Below are 25087 nucleotides of genomic sequence, written 5' to 3' on the forward strand. Positions count from 1 at the left end.
ATGATTATTATAAAAAAGACAAGATATAAGTGTTGGTGAGGATGTGAAGAGAACCCTTGTGCACTGTTGGTGGAAATATAAATTGATGCAGCCAGTATGGAAAACAATATGAAAGTTTCTCAAAAAATTAAATCTAGAATTACCATATCATCAACAATTCTACTTCTGGGACTTACCCAAAGAAAACAAAAACACTAACTCTAAAATATATATGCACTTCTATGTTCATTGCAGCATTATTTACAGTAGCCAAGATATGGAAACAATCTAAGTGTCCATCAGTGGATGAATGGATTTTTGAAAATATGACACAAACACACACACAATGGAATATTATTCAGTTTTGGAAGAAAATCTTGCAACAACATGGCTGAACCTTGAGGGCATTATGCTAAATGAAATAAGCCAGACAGAGAAAGACAAATACTGAATGATCTCACTCATATGTGGAATCCCCAAAAGGAAAAAAAACAAGTTCATAAATGCAAAGAACAGATTGATAGCTGCCAGAGGCAGGATGTGGGAGTGGGCAAAATAGGTAAAGAGGGTCAAAGAGTACATACTTCCAGTTATGAAATAAATAAGTTATGTGGACGTAATGTAGAGCATGGTGACTACAGTTAAGAATACTGTGTTCTATATTTGAAAGTTGATAAAAGAGTAAATCTTAGAAGTTGTCATCACACCAAAAAATTTTGTAACTAATACATGATGACAGATGTTAACTAGACTTACTGTGATCATTTCACAATACATTGCATACAAATATTAAATCATTAAGTTGCACACCTAAACTGATAATGTTACATATCAATCATAACTCGATTTAAAAATCACAATGAAAGCTCAGATAGATGGATATATGTATGAACCTGAATTTCATGTTATAACCTGCCATGTTTTCCTCTATTTCAAGCTGAAAATTGGCTGGTGCATGGAGAAATGGGATAAAAGTCTGAATTAGAAACTAAACTAAACAGAGACAGAAGACAGAAATAACAATAAAAATAGAAGTATGAAAAAAAGCAGAGGTTGGCAACTGACTAACAAGTAAATTTCACTATCTGCAACCTTGTCACACCTCCATGTGCCAGGCTGTCTACCTCTGACAGTTCCTCCTCCGGCTCTCTGAGGCCTCACCCCCTCGCAGCACTGCCTATCACCCAGGGCTCACTCTCCTTACTATTTGATGTCTTCTTGTTCATGTTACAAACTTATGAGTGCCATAAACAACACTTTTTAAGTGGATTGTTATACAGTTCTGGCTGTAGCATGAAACATACTTTTTTGACTTCACACAAACATTATTTGATGATCATCAGTATCTTTTTTAAAAAGTTTTTATTAAGTGAGATGCAGGGAGGCAGAGAGAGACTCCTACATGTGCCCCAACTGGGATCCACCTGGTGATGCTCTGCTCATATGGGGCCATTGCCCCATTGTTCAGCAACCGAGCTATTTTAGCACCGGAGGTAAGGCCAGGGAGCCATCCTCAGCACTTGAGGCCAGCTTGCTCCAATTAAGCCATGTCTGCTGGAGGGGAAGAGAGACTGAGAGAGAGAGAGAGAGAGACAGAGACAGAGAGAGAAGGGGAGGTGAAAGGTTGGAGAAGCAGATGTGCACTTCTCCTGTGTGCACTGACCAGGAATTGGACCCAGGACTTCCACAAGCTGGGCCAACACTCTACCACTGAGCCAACCGGCCAGGGCCAGTCATCAGTATCTTGACAATTATAATCTCCATTGGTCACCTGGAAATTTCCAGGAGGTAGAGGTACAGGTTAAGAGCATGGGCTTTGGAATCAGACTCATTTTGAAGCCTGGCTGTGCTGTTAGTTGTGTACTTTCATAAAATGGGTGAAACTCTTTTTCTGTATGCATTCAGGGTGATAATACTACCTATTATGCAGGGTAGCTACAAGCATCAAGAGGTAGTAGGAGTTCTTAACTTTTTGTGCCATGAACCCATTTGAGAGTCTGGGGAAGCCCTTGGAATACCTCAGAATAAAATACTTTAAATATATAAAATAAAATATATAATATGATAAAGTACAATCATAATACAGTTATCCAAATATTTTTTAAAGAAAACTTGTGGGATTGTTAATAAATGTATTAAAAAATAAGGTCTAAAAGTAGATATGATATCAACAGGAAATTTCAAGTTTGTAATAAGTGTCACTCTTTTGTGATAGCTGTCCCATGTGTAATGCAATATTAAAATATCTGTGATTTCTATTGGTGACAAAGGTATAGATGATATAAACAAACTTGGCTGCTTTGTCTTAGCATTGGAAAGAAATGAAAAATTCAAGTTACAGGTTGGTGAAAATAAATTGCAAATTTTTTTTGTTTGTGTATGACAGAGACAGAGAGAGACAGATAGGGACAGACAGAGAGGAAGAGCGAGATGAGAAGCATCAACTCTTTGCTACAGCACCTAGTTTTTCATTGATTGCTTTCTCATATGTGCCTTGACTGGGGGGCTACAGCAGACTCAGTGAATCCTTTGCTCAAGCCAGTGACCTTGGGCTCAAGGTGGTGAGCCTTGCTCAAACCAGATGAGCCCATGCTCAAGTCGGTGACCTCAGGATTTTGAACCTGGGTCCTCCGCATCCCAGGCCGATGCTCTATCCACTGTGCCACCACCTGGTCAGGTATAAATTGTAAAATTTTTTATCCAAGTTCAAAGTTCATCTTCCAGTCTAGCCTTGAACTACTTGGGGGGAGTCAGTGGACCCCAGGTAAAGACCTTGGATTGATGTCAGACAGGGCTTAGTACTGAGTGGCTCACAGCAAAAGCTCTAGAAATTACTCATTCCTTACAGATCTCCTCTCAGGAATTGAAATAATGCCATTCTATTAGTAAAAACCACATGAAATCACCAATTTTGTAGGTTAAAAGAAAAAATTTTGGCAATTCCATATGGTTCAATCTGATATAATTTAGGAACTCTATAAACATATATTATGAAACTATTTTAATTCTTTAGTATATATAGTAGGAGGTTTCTTTCCTAAGAAAGTATATATTAGCTTAGTGGGTTGTAAAAGCATAGTCTATTTGGAATTATGTTTGACTAAGTCTTTTGGCTCTTTCCAGTATTTGTTGACAAAGACAAATAGACACATATTGGGGCTATTCCGAGATTTACGATGCTTAAAATACATCTTTATCTTCTTAATTATAGGACATTTGTTATGGCTGTGATTTACTCATCTCTAATGATTCATTTGAACCTGGAAAATCTCTCTCGTGTTGCCAAAAATTTTAGTCTTACTAAATTGGAGGAAGTCCATGGCCCTAGCTGCATTTAGCTATCACATATTATTTAAAAAGATACTTTATTTATTTGCCTCAATTACTCTCAAATGAGTATTTAGTATAGTCTCAGAAGTAACATGTCACCCTGGACAGCACTACCATGTCCTCAGATTGAAAGAATGAAGGTAAAAGGGAGATTTTGGTAACTTAATACAAATACAAGTTTTCACTGTGTAAAGTGAATGACTATGTAACCACTCTGCTGTACACTTGAAACTATAGTAATACAAAATAATATTGAATGTGAACGGTAATTGTAAAAAATGTATTAAAAAAACAAATGCAAGTTTTTGTAACAAAGTGCTATCATTGTCAGTTTACTTCCCTGTGGCCCCAGTTAGAAAAATCTAAGGGTACAGATTCTCTCTCTCATCCATTATAATATCCCCAGTACCTAGCTCTGTACCTTGCACAGAGTAGACAATAAATATTTGTTGAAAGAAAAAAAGAAGAGATGAGGAAATGAAATACTAGCCTCATCATTGATCTCATCTTCAGCTGATAGAAGAGTCTGGGCTATGATTCTGGTTTGGTTTGCCTTTAACATTCCAGTTAACTTTGCACTCTCAGAAATACTGTCAATTAAATAAAATATAGTTAAATGGAGGAAAAGATTTAATTTTGTAAGCATTTAAAAATATTGTTTATGAAAATTGTACATCCTATGAAAGAGAATGTACTAATCAAATTAAGCATATAAACAAGATTACTATATAAACAAGATTACTAAGAGCAAGATTGACCTATTTAAAAACAAAGCACCTTTCAAGCATTATCATGCTCCTTAGAGGCATCTGTTCACTACTGATCATATTATTTAAAATGTGTAGTTTATTATGGAAAATATGCTCACAAGAAATATGTAAAATATACTCATAAGAAAATACAAAAAACACCTGGCACATAGAAAGTACTCAAAAATATGTTTATTGTATTAATCAGATAAGTAGAAATAACATTGCTTTTTTGTTTTAAATTTAGCTTTTTAAAATTTGTTACAAACTTTGGTATCTTTTCACATGTTTATTAACCATGTGGGGTTTTTTCTCTCTGAGCTGTGCTTCTATGTCACTTGCCCTTCTCATTAATATGGGCTCCTCATATTTTTAATTGATCTATCAGAGCTCAATCTTTCATTCTGAAAATTGATAATATTTTTCCCAGTTTAACATTCATCTTTTGGCATTGTTTGTATGTGTGAATATGTGTTTGTTTTTGACAAGTCAATGATGAACATTATTCTATATTTTAAAAGGTCTTTTCAATACAATATTATGTAGTTTTACTTCTTTATTTTATAGTTTAATGTCTTAATATATATATCTTTGATCCATCTGATTTTGGGAAAAGTAATTATCCAGAGGTGTGGCTTTATTATTTTCCAAATGGCTATCTAGGTGTAACCAAAACCTTTTATTGTAAACCTGTTTTTCTTTCCATTGATTTGAAAACCCAACTTTTGAAGTCACCCTGTTGTAAACTTGTGATCATTGCTGAGTTCTTCCCATTGAACTCTCTGTTATTGCAAACCACAATTACAGTTGGTTAATCCACACTTACTATTTTCTTTCCCAGAATTTTTTTTGCTCTTCTCTCATGTTTATTTTTCAGATAAGTTTTACAGTCATTTTGCAAATTCCTCTGAACTTGTGATTTTGACTGGGTTTTACGAACATTTAACCCAGTGCCTGAGACATTTAATTTTTCTATAAGTGAGAAATACAATTGTAATTTAAATAAAAATTATGATTTTCACATCAAATATTAATACAATGACAGATATGAATAAGATTGACATCTTTGCAATATTGTCTCTCCTCATCCAAGAGAAAATTTGGATAATTTCCACTTATTTAAATTTAAAAGAATAATCTACCTCAGTACGGATGCTCTTCTACTGACAATGGGGTTACATCCCAGTAAACCTGTTATAAGTTGAAAATATCTTAAGTCTAAACTGTACTTAATATGTAACCTAGCAACCATTATTACTTAGCCTAGTCTACCTTAAATGTGCTCAGAACACTTAGAAATAGCTAATAGATGGACAGAATCATCCAACACAAAGCCTATTTTATAATAAAGTGTTGAATATCTCAAGTAACTTACTGAAAATAATATCCCAAAAAATGCTGGCAACACAGTACACTGCAGAGTGTTGGATGTTTACCCTTGTGACTGCATGGCTGACTGGGAGCTGCCTGCTGCCCAGTCTCATGAGAGTGTATTGCACCACATATCAGTGGCCCAGGAAAAGATCAAAATTAAAAATGAGAAGTACAGTAAGTCCCCGAGTTACAAATACCTGTCCCAACTATACAGCTCATACTTATGAACAGAACACGGTAAATGCTGCTGGATATCTGTGAAAATAATATCATCGAGTTACTTGGCTCTCATGACATAAAACTAACCAACGAAGACCTTATAAAACTAGAACAGCAGATGATAGCATTTAGGGAAGAAAACAGGGACCTAGAAACTCCAGAACTGAGTAAGTTTTTTACAAAAGTGTTAGCTGATGCTTTTCATCTCTTTGAAGCAGGAAAGACAAAGTTAGAGGAGCACAATCCTGATACAGAGAGGTTCGCCAAAGCTTACCATACAGTTACCAAAGATCTGAGAAGCTACAGGGCCATTTATGATGAGGAAAAGAAAAGCTCTGTACAAACCTCCCTCAATGCCTACTTCAAGACGCTGACTCCAGCAGCAGAATCAAACCCTGCCTCTAACATCAGTCCTATCCCCTCCAACAAGTCCATCATCTTCCGCATAATCTAGGATTGTTTAAGGTTGTGTTTGAAAATGTTTAAGTACTTATATGTACAGCAGGTAAAATTAAATGTTAAGACAAACATCTGTCTAAGTTGCATTTAATAGGTAAATGTACCTGTTCCAATTTACAAACAACTTAAGAATAAACCAACAGAACCTATCTCATTTATAACCCGGGAACTGTCTGCATAGTTCCACTGAACACATACCCATTTTCACACTGTCCTAAAGTTGAAAACTTTGAAGTTGAACCATCATAAGCTGGGGACCATCTGTAGTTGAACTGATTTTCTGGTCTTCTCATGACCCTCTCTTGCAATAATTTTACACCTTCCTCAAATCTCCTTTCTCAGTATCTATACTTTTGTAGAGAGAATCTATACCACCTGACTAAAACTCCTTTATCTTCCTCCAAAGGTACAAGCCTACCTCCACTTGTATCCCTTCTCCCTTTCTTCATCCCAGTTATAAATAAACGATCATCATGCTGTTTAATTCAATAGTCATTTCCATTTTCTTTTTTTTTTTAAAGATTCTATTTTATTCATTATAGAGAGGGGGGAGAGAGAGAGAGAGAGAGAGAGAGAGAGAGAGAGAGAGAGAGAGAAGGGGGGAGGAGCTGGAAGCATCCACTCCCATATGTGCCTTGACCAGGCAAGCCCAGGGTTTTGAACCGGCAACCTCAGCGTTTCCAGGTTGACATTTTATCCACTGCGCCACCACAGGTCAGGCAGTCATTTCCATTTTCCATGCCTTGTCTGACCTGGCTTCTCACAGAGTACTTAACCGTGTTTACTATTTTTCTTGATACACTCTCTTCCCTTGGCTTCCCCACTTCACTCTTGGATTTTTACTCTCACTTTCTGACGGCTTCTTCTAGGTCTACTTGATCTTTGTTTAAATTTACCAGAAATTTTCTCTGTACCACTTCTTTGCTTTTTCTTCCCACTCTCCCTTAATGACTGTAAACACTCTCTTTAAATATTGTCCAAGGCATGGCTGAATCCTGTGTTCTTTTATCGGTAGCTTACACAGCCAGACAACATGCAAAAGTAGTCTTCCCTTTAAAATGGCTGTGATGGTATGCCAAGTTTTTTCATAGCATATCATTACTAAAAGTAGATACAAATAAAAAAATCATCTAAGTAGTCCCTTCTTATCCGTAGTTTTGCTTGCATGTTTTCAGTTAATTGCGTTAACCATGGTCCGAAAATACTATATGGAAAACTCGAGAAATAAACAATTCATAAGTATTAAATTGCATGCTGTTCTGATGAATAGCTTGATGAAATCATGTGCCATCCTGCTCTGTCCCACCCAAGATGTGAATGATTCCTTTGTCCAGTATATCTAAGCTGTATATGCTCCCCGCCCATTATACACTTTGTAGTGATTTGGTTATCAGATCTACTGTCGTAGTATCTCAGTGCTTGTGTTTAAGCAACTCTTATATTACTTAAGACCCCAAAGCCATTCACATAACTTTATGATAATTTATTGTTCTAATTGTCCTATTTTGTTATGATTGCTGTCAATCTTTTTCTGTGTCTAATTTATAAATTAAGCCTCATCACATGTAGGTATGTATAGAAAAAAAACCCAGTATATATGGGGTTTAGTATTATCTGGTTTCAGATATCCACTAGGGGTCTTGAAATATATTTATTGTGGATAAAGATCAAAAACTTCTATCCCTGAGTCAAAGCTCTTTTTCTTTGTTACAGTTGGAAGATTTTACTTGATTATTTGACCTCTCCACTTTGAAGTCTCATTGGCACCTTATCCTAGATTTAAAATGGAACAATACCATTCCCTACCTGACTTCAGATCTGCACTTCCTTTTATTTTTCCCACCTAGGAATGTGGCTTCTCCATCTACTCCATTGCTCATGCCAAAATCTGGGTAGAATCTATGATATCAACATCTCACATTTAAATCATTACCAAACCTGTGCAGTATTTCTTGAATCCATTCACTTATTCTCATGTTCACTGCCCCCACCCAATTTCAAGGACCCCATTACTAACCTGGGCTCCTATGCCAGCTTCTTTTTCTGCATATTTTCAGGGATTCTTTCCAGGCAAGCTGTTCTCTGCCTGAAAGGCAAAGTAATAGTTTAAAAATATAAATTTGCTATTACTTCCTTGCTTAAAGCATTTTAGTGGCTTTCCATTATTCTCATAAAAAGGTTCCTATAATCCTAGTTAATCTAGTACGACCTGTCCCCAAACTATTTCTTCAGTATTACTTTCTGTCAAGCTCTCTAAGTATCACTATTCTCTGCTGAGATTCTACTTTTTCAAAGGTGAAAATATTTTGTCTTTCTCCTCCTTTCTTGTTTGGCCAATTTTTATTCATTCTTATGCTTCACTTTAAATGTTACAACCTCAGGGAGGTCTTTCTTGACCCCTGAATACAGACTAGATTCCAATATTTGCACACATTTATGGTACTTTTTTTCTACTACATTATAGTAGTTATTACATTTTGTGTGTTTATTTCTTTATAATCTCTTTCTATGACTAGATTTTATTCTACAGAATGTCAGAGACTATATACTTTTAAGAACCTTTTAATTAATAGTAGAGTCACATATAAGAAATAGTACAGAGAGAGCCTGTGTACACTTCCCCCAGTTCACCCCAACTTCCCCCAGTTGCCTCCATGGCAACATCTTGAATAACCACAGTATAATATCATAACCAGGAAACTGACATCAATAAAATGTGCCAACCTAATTCAGAACTCACTATTTTAACATGTGCTTATCTGTGTGTATTTTGTTCTATGCAATTTTATCACACGTAGATTTGTGTGACAACCACTACAGTCCACACACTGAGCAGGTACATTATAAGAATCCCTCTTGCTACCTTTAATAACCACAGTCACCTCCCTCCCTATGATTTTCTAAATTGCAATATGTGGGAATATGCTGTGAAAACATGCAGAGTTAGGATAACAATTAGAGACAGCAAGGTGCCCTAGGGTGAAAGCCCTGAGCAGACAAGAGTCCAGGGGCTTCTCTGACCTTGTACTGAAAACAATCTGTGCTGGAAACAGCACAACAGCAGGATAAGATTTAGCAACAAGAAAATGTTTAGGCTCTCAAAACAGAGATTAGGAGTCAGCACGTTCCTTGTTCTTTACTTCACCCTCTGAGAACTTCTGCTTTCTGCTTCCTTGAGCTATTTATACCGGCTAATAAATATCTGAGTAAGGCTGGGGATGGTGCTTCAGTCCTTCAATCTGCTGACCTGGACTGTTGCCTCCCCTCACCCCTCAGTGCATTTCATTGGGTCTCCGAGTAGTTTTTTGTTGCTGTGACAGCAATATCTGTATACATTAAGATAGAGATTGGTATATAGTGAGTATTTAAAGAATATTTATTAAGTGAATAAAGTAAGAAGTTTCTGTAGTGTAGTGGTTATCATATTTGCCTCATACATGAGTAAATTATATATGTTATTAAAGCTAAAATTCATTAAAAAGAACAATTTATCACAGCCAAAAAGAATTTATCCTAGAAACTGAAGGGAGTAAATTTTATAAAAACAACATTTTACTACAATATTTAAAAAAATAAAAGTTAATAATAGACAAGAATTTTAAAATGTGTCAGTTTTGAAATAAACATTTTTTCAAAGTGTAGAACTAGTCATACTCCATATAATAAAAGAACACACTTTAAAGGAGGAGTAAGCATTAATTCCATGCTAAAACATGATAGGCTTTTTAAACAGGGACCTTTGCTATCACCATGATCATTCTATGTTGTTTTAGAATCTAGTCAATGTAATAAGATATAAAAAAGAAGAAAAAGAGCTTGATATGAAGAGACTGTCAGTCCTGCAGACAAAGAGCATAGGGAACATACCTGTTGTTAAATAATTTGGGTTTATTACTCATTGCAGTTCAAGGGAAGGCTTGCCAGGGAATTCCATGAATGAACACTTGTGGGGTGTCTCAGTAAAAAGGTACTGAAAGTGACTGATTATGTCATTTGACTCGTGTTAAGTGACTTTGGGTAAAGTTTAAAGAAGCAGGGCTTATCTCTGGATAGGCTGCTGTTATGAAATGGGGATTCCTCTATGACTGGGTATCTTTATACATCTTTTTTAAAGGTGTGAGAGATGAGACAAGGCTAAATCTGTAACTGGTGAACATGCAACCATCACACATACTAGTCAAAATAGGCATGCATTTGGTGTTTTGTGGCTTGAATATTGTTCATGTCTTATCTGTGTTTAGACCAGAGTGGTCTTGTTTTTGTCTGGATGCTTGATGGTCATAGTGTGGCCTTGATGGTGGTGTTCTGTGAAATTTGTATATATATTCATATATATTTTTAATTTTTAAATTTTACTAGAAAATTAACTTTAATAGGATGACATTGATCAGTAAGAGTATACAGGTTTTAGTTGAACATTTCTATAGCATTTGAACTGTTGATTATGTTGTATACCCATTATTTTCCATCACCTTATATTTGTCCCTCTTTATACCCTTCCACTCACCCCCTCCCAGCTCCCCATTCACTCAGGTCCTGTTCCCCTCCCCCATATTCCCTTCCCCCTGGTAACCACTGCACTCTTATCTATATCCATGAGTCGCAGTTTTATATCTCACCTAACAGAAAAAGCTAAGAACTGTATGATTTAACACATAGGTGGGAAATTTGTATATTTTATGAAAGAATGCCTGGACCTGGCTAATAGTATCAGGCCAACTTCTGGATGTCAGGGACAGCTTTCTTTTTCTCATGACAAATAGTATCACTTGAAAATCATATTATTATCTACATACAAATTATTGTAAGAAGCTAACTACTATTAAAATTTACCAAAAAAGTGTATTAGTAATATTTGAATAGATGACAATATAAGCTCTCTATATATCAGTGATAGGTCACTTAGAGAATGAAAAATAAACTTTTCTTATAATAGAAAATAAATATATAAACTGGGATTAACTTAGTAAAACATGTCAAGGGACTTTAGATAGGAAAATATTTGTACTCACACATAGGAGATGAACCAAACATTTACAAATATTCTTATTAAATATTGCACATTTATTTTTATACATTTTGTGATACCTCAAGTACTTCATAAATCTGCTTTCCCTATTCTGCTATTAGGAAAGGAAAGCTATAATACCAGGAGTTCTTTCCCAAGTATAGTTTAAGGTCTAGTCTACCAAAGAACAGGACAAGGCTGGGGATGGAATATAAATCTTTGAGAGCAACTGTTTTCTAAGAAACTAACTCTAAGCTTAACTAAAAAATTCACCTTCTAAAAATATATAGCACATCCTGGAGATTGGCCTGGGTTATAAATGAAGCAACTGACTCATTATCTTGTTAAACTACAATATTTTAATAATAGGGAAATATTTTTTTACTTATTAATCAAGATATATGTAAAAGTAGATAGAGAAAAGACTAAAAATACATTATTTTGCCAAATGATAGCATCAGAGTCTTAACTTGTCCTATGAGAGGTAGCAATTGTGGAGGAATGAATTCAATGATGGAAATTAGAATGATCTGGCTACAAATTCCTTCTCTGCAATTTACTAGGTTGTGGGACCATGGGCAATTTACTTAACTTCTGAGTATCAATTTCATCTGAAAACAGGGCACATGCCCAAGTTAATGGTACTTCTACAATAATCAAATGACACAATACATTAAACATAAGAACTACCTTAGTGTTTGACACAGAGCAGGTTCTCAGAAAAGAAACTGCTGATATCCTACATTTACTCTTTCTCCTCTGTTTCTACCTGAGATTGATTTCAAAACCAGGGAAATTTAGGTTGCATTTCTGAACAAATACCTGACATTAAACATTGTGAACCCTAATGCCTAACTCTGAATGTACTAGAAGTTTAGTAAATGTGACTTGCAGTGGTAAACTTTAAAAATTTTAAAAGATATTCGGATAACCACCTTAACGGGGTTCTGAACATCAATCTCAATGTATGTATGTGGGTTCCCATGCTTCACCAAGCAATTTCTAACATCAGCTGAATGCATTACAATTTAACTCAGTCCTGACACTATCTACTCAGAGCATCAGATCCCACAGATTAAGGACTCAGTCCCACAAGACTACCCCTCATCCATTCAGATGCCATTTGCAAGTCTGGGTTGTTACCTGTACTTCTGACTGATTGGTTATAAGCCATGGATTTTCACAACCCTGTCCTTGGGTTTAATTAATTTACTAGAGTGGTTCACACAACTCAGGGAACATTTTGCTTACAAGAGTACAGGTTTGTTATAGAAGTTTATAAATCAGGAACAGCCAGCTTGAAGTGATGAATGGGGCATGGGATGGGGAAAGGGATCAAAGCTTCCATTCCCTCTCTGGACATGCTACTCTCCCCAAACCTCCCTGGGTTTACCAACCCGGAAGCTATTCGAACCCCCTCCTCTGTTGTAGGTTTTTATGGAGGCTTCATTACATAGGCATGATTGATGAACTCATTGGCCATTGGTGACTGGTTCAACCTCCAGCCCCTCACACCTCCCTCCAGGAAACAGATGGGTGGGACTGAAGTTCCAATCCTTTATTCATGGTTAATTCTCTTAACAACTAACCCCCATCTTTAGGTGCATTCCAAAACTCACCTCATTAACATAAACCCATTTCACCTTTATGGCTCTAAACCATTTTCAGGAACTGAGAAAAAGAGACCAAGTATTGTAATAAATGATGCTCCCATTGCTCTTATGCTTAGAAAATTCCAGGGGGTTAGGAAATGAGAGCCAGAAACTGTGGATGAAGGTCAGATACACATGAGAAATGTATTTTGCTCACCTAGATGACCAAATATATATTTCTTATGAATCACAGTATTACCCACCTTTTCTGAGTTCTTTAATGTTAGGCTACAGTAAGACGTTTTGCTCCTCCTGGTGAAAGGGTATCTTTTATTTCCTGTCCACCTGCAGTTCCAATTAAAATGCCAGTTAATTCAAAATATATAAAAAATGTGCAACTCAGCAACAAACAAACAACCCAATAAAAAATGGGAAGAGAACATGAACAGACATTTCTCCCAAGAAGAAATAAAAAGGGCCAACAGATATATGAAAAAATGATTATCATCACTAACTATTCGAGAAATGCAAATCAAAACTACCATGAGATACCACCTCATACCTGTTAGATTAGCTATTATCAACAAGACAGGTAATAACAAGTGCTGGAGAGGCTGTGGAGAAAAAGAAACCCTCGTTCACTGTTGATGGGAATGTAAATTAGTGCAACCACTATGGAAGAAAGTATGGTGGTTCCTCAAAAAATTAAGAATAGAACTATTATATGACCCAGCAATCCCTCTACTGGGTATATACTCACAAAACTTGAAAACATGGGTAGGTAAAGATATATACACCCCCATGTTCATCACAGCATTGTTCACAGTGGCCAAGACATGGAAACAACCAAAAAGCCCTTCAATAGAGGATTGGATAAAGAAGATGTGGTACATATATATTATACTATGGAATACTACTCAGCCATAAGAAATGATGACATGGGATCATTTACAACAATGTGGATGGACCTTGATAACATTATACTGAGTGAAATAAGTAAATCAGAAAAAAGCTAAGAACTGTATGATTTCATACATAGGTGGGACACAAAATTGAGACTCCTGGACATAGACAGGCGTGCAGTGGTTACCAGGGGGAAGGGACGGGTGGAGAAGGAGCAGGATAGGGGAAAGGGAGGGGCTCAAAGAGAAACAAAATATAGGGTGACAGAAGATGATCTGACTTTGGGTGATGGGTATACGATATAATCTACTGTCCAAAGGATGTGGAGATATTTTCTCTAAATCTATGTACTCTTATTGAATAATATCACCCTTTTAAATTTAATTGTTTAAATTTTAAAAAATGCTAGTTGAGATCACAGCTCTTAGAAAGCTAACCCCCTGGTGTTTCTTCACTGAAATGCTGGAACAGAACGTCATTCTGGCTTTTTACCTGGCTCTCATTGAAGTCCTGATCAACAACCACCAGAGAATTGTCTCCCTTGATTATCATGTGACATGACTGCACTGGGATCTTCCATCCAGCCTGGATTATCTTCAGTCAGAGAGGGTTTCAGAGCATTCTTCCTTAAGGGGTAGCTTCCACAGCAGCCCCCGCACCCACAGCCCTCCCAACAGGCTGGATTTGCTTGAGGTTATGCAATACATTATTAAAGGCAGGCTTGTACGTGTCACTTAGGCCTTGTGAGTCTAGTCCCATTCTTTAGTTCTCTATATGGTGAATCCTGAGACTGCTGCTCCCCCCGCCCCCACTGCCAGCCCTGTCTGATGCTGACTTAGTGGAACCTATCTTTACCTATGCATGTCTCTAAAGCTAACACCAGAGGTGTTTACAGACTTGATTGGGAATAAAATTGGAGCTACCAAGCTCAAATCTCTTATGAGCCAAATCATTATTTAATCAAGTTGTAGATGTGGAAGAAGAGAGCAAAACCATTTAAATACGGATAATTATAGTCCCTGACTTCACCTCCACTTGTGAGAAATAATTACTCTTCCCAGTGACACATACAGTAAGTCAGAAGATTGCCATTTACTGCTTTTGCTTTTAGCATATTCCTCATCATTATATATGGCATTCCATCTATCAGCAAAAAATTCAGTTCAATTGACATATAGGTCATAGATTCATCCAGGAGAAAATAAGACTTTTTTTTTGGTATTTTTCCAAAATTAGAAGCAAAGAGGCAGTCAGATAAACTCCCACATGGGCTCGACCAAAATCCACCCAGCACACCCACCAGGGGCGATGCTCTGCCCCTCTGGGACTTTGCTCCGTTGTGAACAGAGCCATTCTAGCGCCTGAGGTGGAGGAAATGAAGCCATCCTCATTCCCCGAGCCAATTTTGCTTCAATGGAGCCTTGGCTGTGGAGGGGAAGAGAGAGACAGAGAGAAAGGAGAGGAGGAAGGGTGGTAAAGCAGATGGGCACTTCTCCTGTGTGCCCTGGCTGGAAATTGAACCCAGGACTTCCACACGCTGGGCCGATGCTCTACCGCTGAGCCAACCAGCCAAGGCAAGACTCTTTTTTTGACATAAGTATATAATATATGAGTATATATTGATATAACCATAGTTCAGTCTTAATTTAATTACATTATATAGTATCCCATAATTTATTTGTGTTTTAACTTCTCCATACTTTCCTAATGTTCAAAAACTCTCTAGTGCATAACTTTCTTTTCTATTTTTTTTATTGAAAATACTTTTAGGCCCTGGCCAGTGGGCTTAGTGGATAGAGTGTCAGTCTGGCATGCAGACATTCTGGATTTGATCCCCGGTCAGGGCACATAAGAGAAGCAACTGCTTCTCTCCCCCTTCTTTCCCTCTTCCCCTCTTGCAGCCATGGCTTGATTGGTTTGAGCGTGGCCCCAGGCGCTGAGGATAACTCAGTTGATTTGAGCATCAGCCACAGACAGGTTGTCGGGTGGATCCCAGTCAGGACACATGCAGGAGTCTCTATCTCCCCTCCTCTCACTTAAAAAAAGAAAAAGAAAGAAAAAAGAAAATACTTTTAAATTGAGACACTTCTATAAATATTGCTGTATTTTTGGAAATATGAATTACTTCTAGAAATAAAAAAACATAGGAGGAAAAGGATATTTTTATTGTCAAAATTTGAATAAGATCATTACTACTTGGTTTACATAAATATTAAGTTTCTTTGTTCCCAAAAAAGTCTATACTATTAATATATGATAGCTGTCATTGCTAAGCACTTTATAGGTATTACCTTAATTTATCCTCATATCATCCAACAGGGTTGATAATATTATTTTACCTATTTGAAAATATACAGTGCATCTAAGACTTAAAAGAGTGAGATAATATTCTCAAAGTTTTACAGCTAATTAATGATAGAACTAAAATACAAAATTATATAAGACATTCACTTTGAACATAATGAGACAAATGTAATCTCTAGATATTTTGTTGAGCCCTTTATCATTGGTATTTTTGTTTGTCTTTTGGACCCTTTATTTCCCCTTTGAGGATGTGATAGGCAATACATTTTCCAAGTTTACATAACTAACAAATTAACCAACTAAACAAATGCAGCAAATATAAATTTGCAAATACACAGATATGTAAGAACAGTACATTTTCCACAGATGACATCAACTTAATTTCTGATTCCAAGCTGTGTTATTCTCAATTCTTCTGACATCCTCATCTACCTTGTCCCAAAGCCCAAGATCACATCTCCCACTGTCTGAGCACCTTAAAGATTCCATGAGTGGAGGGGCTTTCTTGTAAGACAGATGCTGGTCAGTCAGTCTAGATGCACCTTATATCCATTCTTCTTTGAGGGTTTGCTATCTCCTTGGAATTGCTGCCCTGCAGGTATGACCTGAATCCACACCACTCCTGGACCCCCAGAACTCCTTCTCTTCTCTCACATTTTCTCCACTTCATCATTTTTTTTTAGCTGGGGCAGTGAAAGGGGAATCTGTCAATCACCTTATCTCCCCAGTTCATTTGCTCTGTATATACCTGTAAATACTATTCTCCATTATCCACACTAAACTGTCTCCATTTGTCAAAGGGTTTAAGCTTTTGGAAAAGAAAACCACAATGGCTGATGCTCTGCTTCTGCTTCAAACCTGGCCTCAACCTTTCCTTATGGCAATAAAGTTTGGAGCCAACTGCCCACCTATGGGAAAAAATGAGGGGTTGAAGAAATATAGGAGAAAATATACCAAATTAATTAGATATTACAATGCAATTCAAAAATATTGACTAATCATGTAGTCACATGGCAACCATGTAGTCACTGCTCACAAAAATTAGGGGATATTTTATCACTTCATATCCGTTTCTGAAATATCCCCAACCTTTGTGAGCAGTATATAAATTAATACCTCAAAATATACTCAAAAGCCCCAAATATTTAGGATGCATAAGAATTGTCTTGATTCTGAAAGGGAATGGGAGTAAGCTAGAGAATGCTAAATAAATAGAGGGAGCTCTCTATCCCTAGGAGCTCACAACCTATTAATAACTGAAATAAAAAAAAAAACAAAAACAAAAACAACAACAAAACTAAGAGCTATTAAACTGTCAGAGAACAATGCCAAACTGCTATAGGAATTCTGAGAGGAGAGAATTTAGAAAGAGCAGAAATACTAAAGTGTTTTAATACTACCTTCAACCAAATTAATTAGATATTACAATGCAATTCAAAAATATTGACTAATTATGTACTAGGTACCAAAAATGCAAAGAGGGGGCATAATTTTATCCTTCAAGTCAGGAGTGGGGGGCTGAACGTGGGCAGAAAAGAAGGGAAAAACATTGAAAAATGCTCTCTAAAAGATGGGATTTTTGAGTTGGGTCTTAAAGAAAGAGTAGAATTTTTGCAGTGGAATTATGATTAGAAAAAAGACTGTGTGCAAAGGCACTGATACAATAGATCCAGTTGTGAGCTCTCTCCCCTCAGGTTTGGGAGTGAGGAAAAAGGTAGTGTGAGTGGAAAGAAAGGTTTTTTTTCATCAAATACAACTTTGGTTAGAGACTTCCTCCTAGGACATGTAGGAGTGGAGAATAACTAGTTCAGAATCCCTTCTATATGAGAGTTGAAATAGAAACCTTAGCTTAAAAAAGACCTAACTATAAAATCTGAAACAATAAAATATATAGAAGAAAACATAGGTACTAAACTCATGGACCTTGGCTATAGAGAACATTTTATGAATTTAACTCCAAAGGCAAGGGAAGTAAAAGCAAAGATAAATGAATGGGACTATATCAGACTAAGAAGCTTTTGCACAGCAAAGAAACTGACAACAAAACAAACAGACAGCCAACTAAATAGGAGATGATATTCTTGAACAACAGCTCAGATAAGAGGCTAATATCTAAAATATATAAAGAAATCACAAAATTCAACAACAAACAAGCAAACAATCCAATAAAAAAGTGGAAAGAGAACATGAACAGATACTTCTCCCAAGAAGAAATATAAATGGCCAATAAATATATGAAAAGATGCCCATCTTCACTAGCTATTAGAGAAATGCAAATCAAAACTACAATGAGATACCACCTCACACCTGTTAAATTAGCTATTATCAACAAGACAGGTAACAAAAAGTGTTGGAGAAGCTGTGAGAAAAAGAAATCCTCATTCACTGTTGGTGGGAATGTAAAGGAGTACAACCATTATGGAAGAAAGTATGGTGGTTCCTCAAAAAATTAAGAATAGGATATGACCCAGCAATCTCTCTACTGGGTATATACCCCCAAAACTCAAAATCACTGGTATATAAAGACACATGCAGCCCCATATTCATCTTAGCATTATTTGTGGTGGCCAAGATATGGAAACAACCAAAAAGCCCTTCAATAGAAGATTGAATAAAGAAGATGTGGTACATATATACTATGGAATACTACTCAACCATAAGAAATGATGACATAGGATCATTTACAACAATGTGGATGGACCTTGATAACATTATACTGAGTGAAATAAGTAAATCAGAAAAAATGTAAGAACTGTATGATTCCATACTTAGGTGGGACACAAAATTGAGACTCATGGACATAGATAAGTGTGCAGTGGTCACCAGGGGAAGGGGAAGGGAGGTAAAGGAGGGGGTTGTGGGAGGGGAGGGGCATAAAGAAAACCAAATGAAGGGTGACAGAGGATGATTTGATTTTGGGTAATGGGTATATAATATAATTGAATGTCAAAATGATCTGGAGATGTCTTCTCTAAATCTATGTGCACTAGTTGACCAATGTCACCCCGTTAAAATTAATTGTCTAAATAAAACTATTTAAAAAATAGTCTGCAAATCAATGGCGTAAGGTCAAAATTGTATACTGCTCTTTTGTTTAAGTCTATATTTTCCTAGATTGAACCATAGTCAGAATAATGTAACAATAACTCTAAAAAGATCATATGTTCCCAAAATGAGACTTCTGACTATTTCAGCAACTTGCCTGCCTGGTTTACAAATTCTGAACAAGCCATGCCAAGACTATCTTATGACTAATTCCAGCCTCCACTCCCTACTAGAACCTGTCCTTAAGCTCCCCCTCTTTTGACTCACTCCAAGACTCTTGGCTTTGGATTGCCTCTTGCTACAGGAGACTAAATCAACCTACCTTATTTTCTCTTTTATTACAGGTGAGTACCTGGTGGTCCCTGGGCAATGTGTTTTAACAAATGAAGGTCCTATCAAGATTTGTGAGACAGCCTCCTGCTGTAGAACCGGTCCCTTCTGACAGCCACACCTGACAGCCTATGACTCTACCTCCTTGAGCCACTCTGTCTGCCATTATAGGCTTAGCCTCCCTACAAATGTGATCTCTAGATATTTTGTTGAGCCCTTTATCATTGGTATTTTTGTTTGTCTTTTGGATAAAATTTCTAGGATCTTTTGGTTATGTGATCACATTTGTACTTATTCTCTTGAAGTTCTGCCAAAGTCTCAGGATACTTTTGTATCACTCTTTCTCCTATTTGCTGTCTGTGTATTGGCAATCCTATAACACATTTATTAGATCCAGAGAGCAGGAGACAAGCATAGGTCCAACGAATTTGCACAACAGTTTGATAGCTGGTGATCAAATATCACAAGTTTATGGAAGATTTTTTTTTAAATTCTATAAACATCAAATCTTTTTGTTCTTTTGGGGGATGAACATTTGCTGAATTATTTAGCATGGTAGCACCTGAGTAGTAGAGTTTAATACTCTGAAGATCACACATTTTGTGTCTAAAACATGGACAAACACTAAGGCAAGGATAATTATTAAAGTTTGAAACATACCTCATATGTCCCATAATCAATTTGGATTTCTTTCTCTTTCTGGGGAAAGCCAGCTGCAATATTATGAAGACAATCAACCTCTTACCAACAACCATGATTAATTTGTTAGTCATAGTGGCTACTTTGGGAGTGGATCCCACAGCCTCTCAAGCCTTTAGATGACTACAGCTTTAGCTGACATCTTGACTGAAATCTCCTGGGAGACACCAACCAAAACATCCTAGCTAAACTGCTCTCAATTCCTCATCCACAGAACTTTTATATAAGAAAACAAATATTTATTTATTCATTTTAAGCCATTAAGTTTGGGGCAACTTGTTATATAGCAATAGATAACTGATATAATAGATAACTAATATTAAAACAGACCATTAATACAATAGATAGCTAATATCAAATGGTCTAGTGGTGGTATTTAAATAATTTAACAACAAGTTCTTGGCCCTAATTACCATTTTAAGTATGAATAAATAATGTACTGAAAGGTACTATATTATTTCATGCATTTTATACTTAAGAACAATAAAAGAGGTATACAAAACTAGATTATAAGAGTTTTAAAATATTAATGAAAAAATATTAAATAATACCTGACAAAAAACGATAAAACTGGGCCCTGGCCAGATGGCTCAGTGGTAGAGTGTCAGTCTGGCATGCAGGAGTTCCCAGTTTGATTCCCGGCCAGGGCACACAGGAGAAGCGCCCATCTGCTTCTCCACCCCTCCCCCTCTCCTTCCTCTCTGTCTCTCTCTTCCCCTTCTGCAGCCAAGTTGGCCTGGGCGATGAGGATGGCTCTGTGGCCTCTGCCTCAGGCGCTAGAATGGCTCTGGTTGCAACAGAGCCACGCCCCCAATGGGCAGAGCATCGCCCCCTGGTGGGCGTGTTGGGTGGATCCCAGTCAGGCGCATGCAGGAGTCTGTCTGACTGCCTCCCCAATTCCAACTTTGGAAAAATACAAAAAAACAAAAAAAACAAAAAGATGATAAAACTGTTATTTAAGATATTTCCATTGGCAAATTGTCAATCCCTGGTTGTTTGGCACTTTTTTTCTTTATGTTATGTATTTGTTGACTGAAGTAACAAACATGAGGAAATTAAAATGAAGTATTTCATCAAAGGTATAATGAGTTTTATGAAATGAATAAATATTACAAACATAGTTTCATCATATTTTTTTCAGCTATGGATGGAATAAACATTACTAGTGGCACTTAGAATATGCTGTTGCATGGATGAATATTGAAAAAGAGTAAGGAGGCCCTGGAAGGTTGACTCAGTGGTAAAGCATTGGCCTGGTGTATGGACATCTTGGGTTAGATTCCTGGTCAGGGCACATAGGAGAAGCTACCATCTGCTTCTCCACCTCTCCCCCTCTTCCTTCTATCTTTATCTCTCTCTTCCTCTCCTGCAGCCATGGCTCGGTTGGAACAAATTGGTCCCAGGCGCTGAGGATGGCTCCATGGCCTCACTTCAGGTGCTAAAATAGCTCAGTTGCAGAATAAGGGAGCAACAGCCCCAGATGGGCAGAGCATAGCATAGTATGAGGCTTGCCCAGTAGATCCTGGTCAGGGTGCATGTGGGAGCCTGTCACTCTGCCTCCCTGCTTCCCCCTTAAGAAAAAAAAAAGAGTAAGAAATGTAAATTTGTGATTTCCACATTGGGCAGCTTCCTAGACACCCACCTTAGCAAAAACCTTGATTACAAGTGCCATTTTAACAACTGGTTCACTGAACTAAAAAAAAAAAAAAATTAGGTGTCCATTCTGCTGAACTGGTGTGAACTTGCTGAATCCCACCACTGAAATGGCTTTTTCATTTAATTTGAACACTGTTGGCTTATCTTTGCCTGTGTCTCTAGGATTAGTTCCACATCTTCTAATTGTCAAGATCAAGGATCTGGAAAACACCATAACCTTTGGACAAAACTGTCTACTAATAATCTATTTACTTATTTATTTACTTTCTCTAGAAAAGGAGCTTATGAGTTTGTTTGATGAAATAGTCCCTAGAGATTCCAAGGTGGCAGTGGAGTAGGCAGATGCACAGACTCCCAGCTCACACCACCAAACTGGATTACATACTAATTTAGGAATAGTCTTGAAAAATTAAGTTTGGACTAAAAAAACAAGTCTCAAAAACCAAGGAACAAAGAAGAATCCACACCAATTCTGGTAGGGAATGCAGGGGTGCGGTGGGGGCAAAAAAACCCCAACAAAACTCAAAGAATTTACCACAACCAAACCAAAGCTGCAAGAAATATTAAGGGGCCTGCTGTAGATAGAACGAAGCAGGAAAAAAAAAATCTGGTAAAAGAGAAATCTAAATTTAAAGAATAAAATGGCAATAAACAACTACATATCAGTAATACCATTAAATGTAAATGGATTAAATGCTCCAATCAAAAGACATAGGGTAGCTGTGTGGATAAGAAAACAGAACCCATACATATGCTGTCTACAAGAGACCCACCTCAGAACAAAAGATACACATAGACTAAAAATAAAGTGATTGAAAAAAATATTTCATGCAAATGGAAATGAAAGAAAAGCTGGGTAGCAATTCTTATATCTAACAAAATAGACTTTAAAACAAAGGCTTTAGTAAGGGATAAAAAAGGTCACTGCTTTATCATTACTTTAGTAATCCAACTTTAGCAATCCAACAGGAAGAGATAACCATTATAAATATCTATGCATCCAACATAGGAGCACCTAAATAATATAAAGCAAACTTTGATGGACATAAATGGGGAGATCAACAGCAATACTATAGTAGGGGATTTCAATACCCCACTAACATCACTAGATAGATCCTCAAGAAAGAAAATTAACAAAGAAACAGCAGACTTAAAGGACACACTAGATCAACTGGATTTAATATCTTCAGAACCTTTCACCCTAAAGCAGCAGAATATACATTCTTTTCAAGTGCGCATGGTACACTTTCTAAGATAGACCACATATTAGGGCATAAAATGAGTCTCAACAAATTTAAGAAAATTAAAATCATATCAAGCATCTTCTCTGACCACAATGGCATGAAATTAGAAATCAAGTACAATAGAAAAACTGAAAAACACTCAAACACTTGGAAACTAAATAGCATGTAAAATGAATGGGTCAACAATGAGATCAAGGAAGAAATAAAAAATTTCCTTGAAACAAATGAAAATGAGCAAAAAACTCAAAATCCGTGGGACACAGCAAAAGCAGTACTGAGAGGGAAGTTCATAGCATTACAGGCATACCTTAAGAAGCTAGAAAAAGCTCAAATAAACAATGTAACCCTTCAACTAAAAGAACTAGAAAAAGAACAGCAAGTAAAGCCTAGAGGAAGTAGAAGGAAGGAAATAATAGAGATCAGAGTGGAAATAAATGACATAGACTAAAAAAAAATACAAAGGATCAATGAAACCAAGAGCTCGTTTTTTGAAAAGGTAAACAAGATCGATAAATACTTAGCCAGACTCACCAAGAAAAAAAGAGAGAGGACTCAAATAATTAAAATTAGAAATGAGAGTGGAGAAGTAACAACAGACACAGCAGAAATACAAAAGATTGTAAAAAAAAAAATACTATGAAGAACCTAGTTAGACAACCTAGGTAAAATGGACAAATTCCTTGAAAAATATAATCTTTCAAAAAATCAATCTGGAAGAATCAGAAAACCTAAATAGACCAATTACAACAGATGAGATCAAAACAGTTATCAAAAACTACCAACAAACAAAAGCCCTGGGCCAGATGGCTTCACAGGCAAATTCTACCAAATATTCAAAGATGAACTAACTCTTATCTTTCTCAAGCTATTTCAAAAAATTCAAGAGAAAGGAAGACTTCCAAGCTCCTTTTATGAGGCGAGCATAATTATGATTCCAAAATCAGGCACTGACAACACAGAGAAAGAAAACTATAGGCCAATATCTCTGATGAATTTAGATGCTAAAATTCTCAACAAAATATTTGCAAACTGCATCCAGCAATACATAAAAAAAAAATCATACATTATGATCAAGTGGGATTTATTCTGGGGAGGCAAGGCTGGTATAATATTTGCAAATCAATTTGTTTATATGATTCATCATATAAACAAAAGGAAAAAGAAAAATCACATGATAATATCAATAGATGCAGAAAAAGCATTTGATAAAATCCAGCACCCATTTATGATCAAAACTGTCAGCAAAGTGGGAATACAGGGAACATACCTCAATATAATAAAGGCCATCTATGACAGACTCACAGCCAACATCATACTCAATGGGCAAAAGTTAAAAGCAATCCCCTTAAGATCAAGAACATGGCAGGGGTGCCCCCTTTCACCACTCTTATTCAACCTAGTTCTGGAAGTCCTAGCCACAGCAATCAGACAAGAAGAAGAAATAAAAGACATCCAAACTGGAAAAGAAGAAGTGAAACTATAATTATTTCCTGATGATATGATACTGTACATAAAAAACCCTAAAGTCTCAGTCAAAAAACTGCTGGATCTGATAAATGAATTTAGCAAGGTGACAGGATATAAAATTATACTCAGAAATCAAAGGCATTTTTATACACCAACAATGATCTGTCTGAAAGAGAAATTTAAAAAATTTCTTAATTTTCTTCACTATTGCAACAACAAAAAAATAAAGTACTTAGGAGTAAATTTAACCAACAAGGTTAAAGACTTATACTCAGAAAATTATAAGACATTGATAAAAGAAATCAAGGAAGATACAAACAAGTGGAAGCATATACCTTTTTCGTGGTTAAGAAGAATAAACATCATTAAAATGTTTATATTACCCAAAGTAATTTATAAATTCAATGCAATTCCTATTAAAATACCAAGGATATACTTCAAAGATATAGAACAAATATTCCAAAAATTCATATGGAACCAAAAAAGAACACAAATAGCCTCAGCAATCTTGAAAAAGAAGAATATAGGGAGTGGCAATACACTTCCAGATGTCAAGTTATACTACAAGGCCATTGTACTCAAAACAGCATGGTAATGGCATAGGAACAGGCATATAGATCAATGGAACAGAACAGAGAACCCATAAATAAACCCATACCTTTATGGACAATTTATATTTGACAAGGGTGGTAATAGCATACAATGGAGTAAAGACAGTCTCTTTAACAA

The 25087-nt window shown here is 36.4% G+C and overlaps 1 non-coding gene across 1 annotated transcript; it reads left to right on the top strand.

Moving 5' to 3' along the window:
- Positions 1-7092: 7092 nt before the first annotated feature.
- LOC136316525 (small nucleolar RNA SNORA15) lies at positions 7093-7229 on the top strand. The gene has a single exon (XR_010727755.1). It is a non-coding gene; the product is annotated as a small nucleolar RNA SNORA15 (small nucleolar RNA).
- Positions 7230-25087: the final 17858 nt, after the last annotated feature.

This window comes from Saccopteryx bilineata, chromosome 12 (genome assembly GCF_036850765.1).
Source record: "Saccopteryx bilineata isolate mSacBil1 chromosome 12, mSacBil1_pri_phased_curated, whole genome shotgun sequence".
Taxonomy (NCBI): Eukaryota; Metazoa; Chordata; class Mammalia; order Chiroptera; family Emballonuridae; genus Saccopteryx; species Saccopteryx bilineata.